Genomic DNA, 10,138 nt, shown 5'->3' on the forward strand with positions numbered 1-10,138 from the left:
CGAATTTTAGTAATTTGAGTTTTCTCTCTCCTTCTCTTTGTTAGTATGGCTAAGAGTTTATCAATTTTGTTTATTTTTTCAAAGAACCAACTTTTTGTTTTGTCAGTTTTTTTGAATTGTTTCTTTTGTTTCAATTTCATTGATTTCAGCTCTGATTTTAATTATTTCCTGTCTTCTGCTACTTTTGGTGTTGATCTGTTCTTTTTCTAGGGCTTTGAGCTGTAATGTTAGGTCATTTATTTGTTGATTTTTTCTTCTTTTATTGATGCGCTCCATGCAATGAATATTCCTCTTAGTACTGCTTTCATAGCGTCCCAGAGATTTTGATATATCATTTTTCTCATTTACCTCTAAGAAATTTTAAATATCCTCCCTGATGTCTTCTGTTATCCATGCATCATTCAATAGCAATAATAAATAATAATAAATATCATTATTTAGTCTCCAGGAGTTAGAGTAGTTTCTGTTTTTTATTTTATCATTGATTTCTAATTTCATTCCATTTTGATCTGATAGAATACAAGGTAGTATCTCTATCTTTTTGTATTTGCTAAGAATAGCTTTGTGGCATAACATATGGTCTATTTTAGAGAAGGATCCTTGTGCTGCTGAGGAGAAAGTATATCGCTAGCTGATGGATGTAATATTCTATATATGTCTGTGAAGTCTAAATTATTGATTGTGTTATTGAGTTCTGTGTTTTCTTTGTTCAATTTTTGTTTGGAAGATCTGTCCAATGGTGAGAGAGATGTGTTAAAATCACCTAGTATTTTTTTTTATACAAATGTGTTTATTGGGATGTTTTTCCCACTCATCTTGATTTAGGCTGCTTTTTGTGCTGCTTCCTCCTGAAGGAACATACTTCTGTAAGTCTTGCTTTTCCTCCTGTAGGCTGGCAGAGGACAGTTGAATAGCCAACATACAAAACTACTCTTTATGCATGACTAAAAAGTGTCATGATTTTAGAGCATCCTGGGCATTTCACATCCATGAAATAGGAAATGGGGATCTGCACCGGGTGCTTCTTCTTGTGTTTCTTCTTCTCCTGTTCTGGATAGGGATGAAGGAGCTCTTTTGTGAGAGGCATGTTCTTGTGGGGAGGTTGTCACCACCAGAAAGCAAAGTCACCTAAAATTATTGTGTTGTGGTCTATTTGGGTCCTGGAATTGAGATGGATTTGTTTAATGTATATGGATGCAACATTGTTTGGGGCATAAATATTTATGATTGTTATGTCTTGCTGATTTATGCTTCCCTTAAGCAGTATGAAATGTCCTTCTTTATCCCTTCTGACTAACTTTGGCTTGAAGTCTGCTTTATCTGATATGAGGATGGAAACCCCCACTTGTTTTACTGAGTCCATGTGTTTTTTTCCCATCCTTTCACGTTTTTTTTTCTGTAAGATGAGTCTCTTGAAGGCAGCATATTGTTGGGTCTTTCTTTTAAATTCTATCTGCCAGTCTATATCTTTTGATTGATGAGTTCAGGCCATTAACGTTCAGAGTTATTGAGATATGACTTGTATTCACAGTCATTTTGGCTTATTTTTGGTTTTTAACTTGACTTGGTTTCTCCTTTAATTGGCTATTCTGTTAGGGTGGTTCCTCCCTGTGCTAACTTACATTGCTGTTTTTAATTTCTTCCTCATGGAATTTTTTGCTGAGAATGTTCTATAGTTCAGGCTTCCTATTTGTAAATTCTTTTAGCTTTTGTTTATCATGGAAAGATTTTATTTCATCATCAAATCTGAAGGTAAGTTTTGCTGGGTATAAGATTCTTGGTTGGCATCCATTTTGTTTCAGAGCTTGAAATATTTTGTTCCAGGGCCTTCTAGCTTTTAGGGTCTGGGCTGAGAAATCTGCTGATATATGTATTGGTTTCCCCCTTTATGTGATCTGATGCTTTTCTCTTGTGGTCTTCAAAATTCTATCTTTATTTTGTATGTTAGTTATTTCATTATAATGTGCCTTGTTGTGGATCTGTTGTAATTTTGTACATTTGGTGTCCTATAAGCCTCTTATAGTTGATTTTCCATTTCATTCTTCAGGTTTGGGAAATTTTCTGATATTATTTCATTGAATAGATTATTCATTCCTTTGGTTCGTATCTCTATGCCTTCCTCAATACCAATAATTCTTAAATTTGGTCTTTTCTTGATATCCCATAATTCTTGGAGGTTCTGTTTGTGATTTCTTACCATCTTCTCTGTTTGGTCAACTTTATTTTCAAGATTACATATTTTGTCTTCATTTTCTGAGGTTCTGTCTTCCAAGTGATCTCGCCTGTTGGTTATGCTTTCTATTGAGTTTTTAATTTGGTTTATTGTTTCCTTCATTTCAAGAATTTCTGTTTTTTTTTTCAGAATCTCTATCTCTTTGTTGAAATGATCTTTTGCCACCTACATTTGCTCTTTTAACTGTTTATTAGTGCGATCATTCATTGCCTGCATTTGCTCTCTCATCTCATTGTTTGTTTCTCAGATCATTTTAATTATGTACATTCTGAACTCCCTTTCTGACGTTTCTTCTGCCATACTATCATTGTATTCTATTGATATAGCATCAAGATTTGTTTGGGACACTTTCTTCCCTTGTTTTCTCATGTTGTTCGTATATCTTCCCCTCTAACAGTGCAAATCTGAGGTATTGCAGTTTCCCCCCTATAGACTTATAGTGTCCTTGCTGGTTTCCAATACCTCACCTTGAAGTCAGAGATTAATATTAGCAGCACACAACACAAACAAAATGCATCCTTAACCCAAATAGTCCCTATTAAGATATTAACTATATTGTCTTATTAAACAGAGATGATGCATTTGATTATTATATACAGCATAACAATAGGTTTGCAATAAGGACCACAATTTCTAGTAGTGGACAAAGAGGATGGGGAGGGGCATAGGATATAATGTTAATGAGATAAGTAGTGAGTCTATAGAGGTACTATATTGTAGAAATGGTGAAAGCTGAATTAAAAGAAATTGGTTGTTAGCATGAAAAAAGGGAGAAAGAGTCTCCAAGGAAACAGATAGATAACAGGAAAATAGAGTGAGAAAAATATTAATAACATAAAAGTAGGAATAAAAGTAGGTATAATAGGAATAATTGTAATACTACTACTAATAAAAAATTCTATAATAAAACTCTACTGTTTAAACCTCCTAGTCTTCAGTAGCCTGATGCCTGAGAGGAACTTGATAATGCAGTGTCCCAAGTATGCAGGATGCTGCCCCACTAGGGATGGTGGCCTCCAGGTCAGGAATAATTCATGCTAGCGGGCAGAGGCAACACCACGTGTTGATAGATTGTCAGCCGCAGTGCGGGTTGTGGGTACTAGACCATGTGGGGGGCATGGGTGCTAGATGGCTGACTGGGGCGGGTCTTGGCATAGGAGACGGTGGGCACTGGGCCAGTTCTCAGCACCTGTACTGCAGATTTAACCCAAGGGCACTTAACCACTGAGCCACATCCCCAGCCCTTTTCATGTTTATTTTTTTAAATTTTGAGACACTTAACTTGCTTAAGGCCTCACTGTGTTGCTGAGGCTGACCTTAAACTTGGCATCCTCCTACCTCAGACTTCTGAATTGCTGGGGTTATAGGCATGTGCCACCACATTCAGCTTTTCCTAACTTCTTAAGTTTAAAGCTTAGGTTATTGATTTGCAATCATTCTTTTCCAATATAGATATTTACCTGGGTGTTTTTTAAAATTTATTTTTATAGACTGCATTTTGATTCATTGTACACAAATGGGGTACAACTTTTCATTTCTATGGTTGTACATGATGTAGATTCACACCATTTGTGTAATCACACATGTACCCAGGGTAATGATGTTTGTTGGGTGTTTTATTTTGCCTTATTCAATCTTCTTGGAAAGCTGCTATAGTGCCTCCCCCTTAAGCTGTTAGAAATTCCTTCCTATATGATTCAGGAATTGCCCATTTTATGAGTTTTAAAGGTTACCAATGGAGCAGCAAGTGTCTTGCTCTGGGCATCCATTATTTGATACCAGCATTCAGTGTCCAGTACCAGCAGCATTGCCAGTGTCTGCTGGAGAATCCAGAGCTCAATGGCAGCGCAGCAGCATTGTCATTGGCCTGTTCCTCTGGGTGATGTTGACTGCATTAATCTTGAGCAGCAACCCTTTGTTCCTGCCTGGTTTTTAGTCCTCTGTCTTCAGCCCTCCCAGGGATTTTCTGGGTTGCAAAGTACCTTTTCTAAAACTCTTTTTTGCACTAAGTCAGCTGAAGTTGTTTTCTGTCCTTAATTGGTAATGTGGCAAATGCACTCCACTATATCTTACACCACAGTTTTGCTAAAATTTACCTTTTTTTTTTTTTAAAGTCAGACCAGGTACTATTTATTACACATCAGTTAGGTTAGTACCTTCCCTTTGGATTTACACACTATTCTGTGCTTATCCCCATCATCATTTCTACTATTTTGTTGTATCATAATCTGTTATGCTTCTATCTCTTTTACCAGACCATAAGTTTCTTAAGGACCCATGTTTTATTCCCAAAGTGTGAGATTCAGTGAGTGCTCAAAGGCACAGACATAAATGTTTGGTGGATGTTGCTTTCTGTGCCCTTAAATTCATTATTTTCCTCAAAACTAAATTATTTGCTGCATAGGACTCAACAGTTACACAGCTGTGCCTAGGCCATGGGAATCCTTAGTCATTCCTTAGAGTTCATTTGCTTAGTTTATAGCTAATTAAATTTGGCTAATTTCTATAATATGTTGCCTAGTTTTAAGATATTAAAAAATTTTTTTCCTCTGAGTCTGACTACCATGTTTAGAGAGGAATTTATAAGGGAGCTATTTTGTCTGCAGTTATTTTTATGCCAGAAACATGTGACTTATTAATGAGATTGACTTGAAGTTCCAGTAAAACCCAAGAAAAATCAGATGTTGACAGTTGGAGAAAGGAAGGAAAAATCATGGTATAGATAAGAAAAAAATTGGCTATGGAAAGACTTTTTAATATTCCCTTTGAGAACTAGGATTATGTATTACTCTTCTTTGTAGTTCTCACAATAGTTCACACATAATGGAAATGTCAAGGGAATAGAAATCCTTTTTTCCCTAAAATTTTTTGATTCTACAGTTTGGGGCAGCTTAGGAAATATTTGGAGCAATAGAATACATACTTCTAAAAGAATCTGACAAAGTGATTTTGGAAGACTATAGATTTAGGTAGGCCGAAAGGCTTATGTAGACTGACTGAGGGAGCCAGAAAGAATTTTTTCAAGTCTGGACTCTGTCTGCATTTTGTACGTGTGACAACCCAGATCATAGCAGTTTTGAATCCTTTGGTGAGTGGGAACGCTCTTGTACATGTTCTTAATTTTCTTTAAGGGGTCCTGTGCCTTATGGGAATAAACTGGGAACTAGTTGAAGTGTTCTGGAAGTTCCTGGAGAGTCAGGGAGTAGTTCACTGAGAGGATCCTACTTAAAATAACAGCTAAGTGTTAAAATTAATGATCCACTAGCTCAAGAACAAGCTCCAAGGAATTGTTGCCCTTAGGAGAATACAGGTAGATCAGCTTCTGGGAAGATTCTTGTTCTATTGTGGCTTTGTAGTAAACAAGATAATAGCCCTGGGAGGAAGAACTCTCTGAGCTACATTGGAGTCTGTTTAGAGTGGTGGTACAGAAATGAAAATTTCACAGTCTTGTGGGAGACACATTTTAATAGGAGTGGATTTACCATGAAATGACTTATGCAGGCCCTTCCAAGGTCCTGGAAAAGGCTTAGAAATATTATATTTTCCCTTAAAAAAGCCCTGTCCTTAACACACACAACCAAATTGCATAAGCTTCAGTGTTTATAAAACCTATATCTAACTTTGCATTCAAGTATAATCAACAATTATAGCATGCCATCATGAAGTATTATAAAGATATTCTACTCTGTAGAAGCACTAAAGAACAGCCTCCTGCTCCAGGTGGCATTTAAGTAGAGAATGCTTCAGCAGGGCAGGGATTTTGTCTTTTTGCTTATCATGTATTTCCTACTCCCAGAATATTGCCTAACACATACAAAGTGGTCAATAAACATTTTGTTGAATGAATAAGAGTGATTCAGAGTAGACAGGGAGAGTGTATTGCAAGGGGCCAGCAGCATGATGAGGTAGGGTGTCTGTGGGGAGTGGTGGGTGGTGTGTCTGGAGAAGGGGTAAGCAGAAGCCAAAGCATGGAGTTTTCTGTTATACAATGCGCAAGTTTTGGACTAAACTACAGGTTCTAGTTAACTACAGAAGTCTTTAAGCTTGGGAGTTACATAATCTATTTTGATTTTAGATCATTCTGCAACCTGTATGGGAAATAGAGCATAGGGGATTGAGATTTGAGTTAGGAAATGAATGCAATAGCCAGTCAAGAAATGATCTAGAATCTAATCTAAATGACATTGTAGATAAAGACTTAACATATTTAATAAACAATTTAGGAAATAATATGGCACACAACAGACATAGATGTATTGAACTGTGAATGTTCCTGAATGTTGAATCCAGTTGAAGACTTAGGGATTTGTTTTTCACTTCTTTGACAAATATATATTGAATACCAACTGTGTTCCAGGGTTTAAGTTAGACATTAAGAAAGTAACATTGAACAATTTAATTAAGGTTCCTGTTTGGTGTTTGTGAAAGATATAGACAAGTAACTGGACAATTATTGTTATATTGTGATAAGTGCTATGAGAGGGAAAATTGAACACATAAGAACATATAGGAGAGGTATCTTATACAGATTTGTGCAGTTGGCAAAAAGCTGAAACAAAGATGAGGGTAGGGGAGGGAAAGGAAACACTCTGAAATGGTTGGTCAGGGCCAGGGTGAAAAAACTATGGACCATGGATCCATAATGGAGATAGGGTCTGAGAAGGTCTGTGAACTGGTGAGAAGATGACGTTAGGTTTGAGAGGCCTGTGGGGCATCCAGATGGAAATGAAGGGTACATGGACAGGGAGTTCCTAAGAGAGATTCAGGCCTGGCAATATAGAGGGAGCAACAATGTAGTTTTTGAGGCTATAGATATAGTTGAGATCATTCAGGAGGAATGGATAGAAAGAATGTGAAAGGAAACCAGGGACAAATTCTTTTTTAAGAGTTAAGAAAAGAAGAAAAGTTTTAGATACCTTTTTGACTGAAATATGATTATTATCATGCTCAGTGAGAATCTTACTATGTCTCTTGTTTTTCCTTCATTTTCCTGTGACTGGACAGGAAGAAGAAAGAATCAGGAGAACATGAAAGCAGAAGGGTAATAGAATAAGGAGCTAGAGGAAGTCAGGAGACCTGGGCAAGAGATAACCAAGTCAGGAACTGATACTGAATTCCAGAATCATGAGTCTTAAAAAAATATTCATTGGATTAGGCAATGTGGGTGCTACTGGTGACTTGGCAAGAGCAATTTCAGTGGAGGGTTTGATGGCAGAAACAGTCTATATTGATCTGGGAGGTAACTGTGGAATTCTAAGATGAATCCTGCCAGTATCTAGCAGCATGATTGGCAAGAGCAATTTCAGTGGAGGGTTTGATGGCAGAAACAGTCTGTATTGATCTGGGAGGTAACTGTGGAATTCTAAGATGAATCCTGCCAGTATCTAGCAGCATGATTGGCAAGAGCAATTTCAGTGGAGGGTTTGATGGCAGAAACAGTCTGTATTGATCTGGGAGGTAACTGTGGAATTCTAAGATGAATCCTGCCAGTATCTAGCAGCATGATAATGTCCACATTAGAGGGAATGGGTGGGCACATCATACTCAGCCAAGGTTTTCCACATGCCTAATGGGTTCTTGTATGGAAAATGTCTCTCGTTGAGATTATAAATGAAAGCAAAGACTTACAGTAAGTATGTTAGAGAGAGGAAGGAAAATGATGAGTCTTTATTTAATCATAATCTTCTTATTGAGGACCTTGTTGTGTCCCTTCTTTTCCTTTATTTTGTATAAGTTAGATACCACAGACAAAATGATTAAGAAAGCCAGGAAAAGGTGAACATTCTATTTTCCAGTCTTCTGGGTAGGGATTATAATGAAAATAAAGGGGGGAAAATGCCCTAGAAGATAACTATAAAAGTTACAGATTTTTGTGTTCCTTGTGCCTTTATACAAGATTTACCATTTAATATCATATGGTTTGCACTGCCTGTGTAAAATAGTCAACATTTGACTCAAAAGTTAAAAGTTCCATATTCTATCTCTCAAAGGTATAGGATTTAATCAGAATTTTTATTATCTGAAAAACAGATATTCATATTAATGTAATAGTATTCAAGAATTCCAGGGAGTAGAGGAATTATGAATGTTAGTAAGATGAAAGCTGTGGATTTCAAAAGCATTTTAGCCTCACAAATTGGCCACAAGGGAGACTGTATAATATGGTGGTAAAGAGCAAGGGTTCTGGAGGGAGAGTTCTGTACTTAGACTGTAAAACTACATTTAGTAGATATGTGTCACTGGGGATGATTTCTTAATATTTCTGAGTCTTAGTATTCTCCTCAATTGTGAAATGGTAATTAAACAAAATAATTCATATAAAGCTCTGAGCACAATGCTTGACATAAAGTATCTACTAGTAAATGTCTGCTATTATATTGTCCAAGACTACAAAATTGTCCAGTGCTATAATCCAAATTTCACAAATATTGCTATGTTCTTTGTATAGCACTCTCTTTAAGCCTGTAGCCACATGGAATCATAGAGATGGTACATAGTTTTCTGTACTATTTATGTTTATCTGTTAATTTGAAAATATAGGCTTTCTTATTCCACCACTGGCTCCTTTTAATGTTTTCCCCATCACCTCAAAATTTTTTATCACATCAATTCACTCACATATCTGAGTTCTCTTTTACTTACAAATGACAGAAATCCAATTCAAATAAATCTGAGCACAGGAAAACAAATTAAAGCAAAAGTTATGTAATTGGAATGGCCAAGGTGGAGCTGAGTATAGATTCTCAAAAAAAAAAAAAAAAATCATCCCTTAGATCTGCTTTTTTTTTTCTTCTGTGCCCCCTTTCATTCATACTGCAGAAGATGATTCATACAAGAAGATGATGATGGGGACATAGGAACAGTGTCAGGATTATTTCACCCTAGCTCAGCAGTGCCAGAGGAAACAGAAAATATCTCTCTCCTATATTTCAGATAAAATCTAAGGAGAGATGACTGAGAGGAATCACTTGGGACATGTGCTTATTTACTGGGACAACAACTGGGCCAGAAGGATGGAGCTCCACAATTGTGTAGGCCTTGGTCTTAATGCCTAGTCTACAACTAGGAAGTGGCTGCTATAATTGGCAGCCCCATGAGAACCACATGGAGTGGAGTGAGGGAAATTCTCCAAAGGAGAGGGCTGCTGTTCTTAGAAGAAGAGGGTCAATCGATAGATGGGTGATTAAAACAAAGAAACGGGCTGGAGTTGTGGCTCAGTGTCATAGCACTTGCTTGGTATGTGGGAGGCCCTGGGTTTGATCCTCAGCGCCACATATAAATAAAAAATAAAAGATGAGTTGACAACTAAAACAAATATTTAAAAAAAAACACAAAGAAACAAACAAAATAATACCCGTCCTCTCTATTCTGACTGCACCCAGGTCTTAAGACCTGGGAGTTATTGATTTCTTTTTGTTTTAATTCTCTCTCTTATTCACTACAGGAGATTAATTACTCATTTATGATGAGTTTTCCTTCGGTATGTTTCTCATCTTCTTCCTTTCTGTTACAAATGCTATTATCCTAGTCTAGGTCTCCATGACCTCACACCTGCTTGTGTCAATAAATTTCAAATTGATCTCCCTGCCTTGTCTCTATGAGATCAATCCCCATGATTTCTGAAGCTAAATGCAACTTCTTTTTTTTTTTTTTTTTTGTGGTGCTGGGGATTGAACCCAGGGCCTTGTGCTTGCAAGGCAAGCACTTTACTGACTAAGCTATCTCCCCAGCCCTAAATGCAACTTCTTAAACCACCAACTTCATCACCATTATCATAAAGTGACAATGTCAACATTTATTTTTAATGTACTACCACTGAGCTATACTCCCAGCCCTTAGGTTTTTTTTTTTAAATTTATTTATTTTGATTCATTGTAAACAAATGGGGTAAAACACTTATTTCTC

General features: G+C 36.7%; 1 pseudogene; it reads right to left on the reverse strand.

Moving 5' to 3' along the window:
* Positions 1–811: 811 nt before the first annotated feature.
* On the reverse strand, positions 812–1,087 carry LOC124964084 (40S ribosomal protein S27-like; annotated as a pseudogene).
* Between the last annotated feature and the right edge of the window lie 9,051 nt (positions 1,088–10,138).

Source organism: Sciurus carolinensis, chromosome 14, assembly GCF_902686445.1.
Source record: "Sciurus carolinensis chromosome 14, mSciCar1.2, whole genome shotgun sequence".
In the NCBI taxonomy this organism is placed as follows: Eukaryota; Metazoa; Chordata; class Mammalia; order Rodentia; family Sciuridae; genus Sciurus; species Sciurus carolinensis.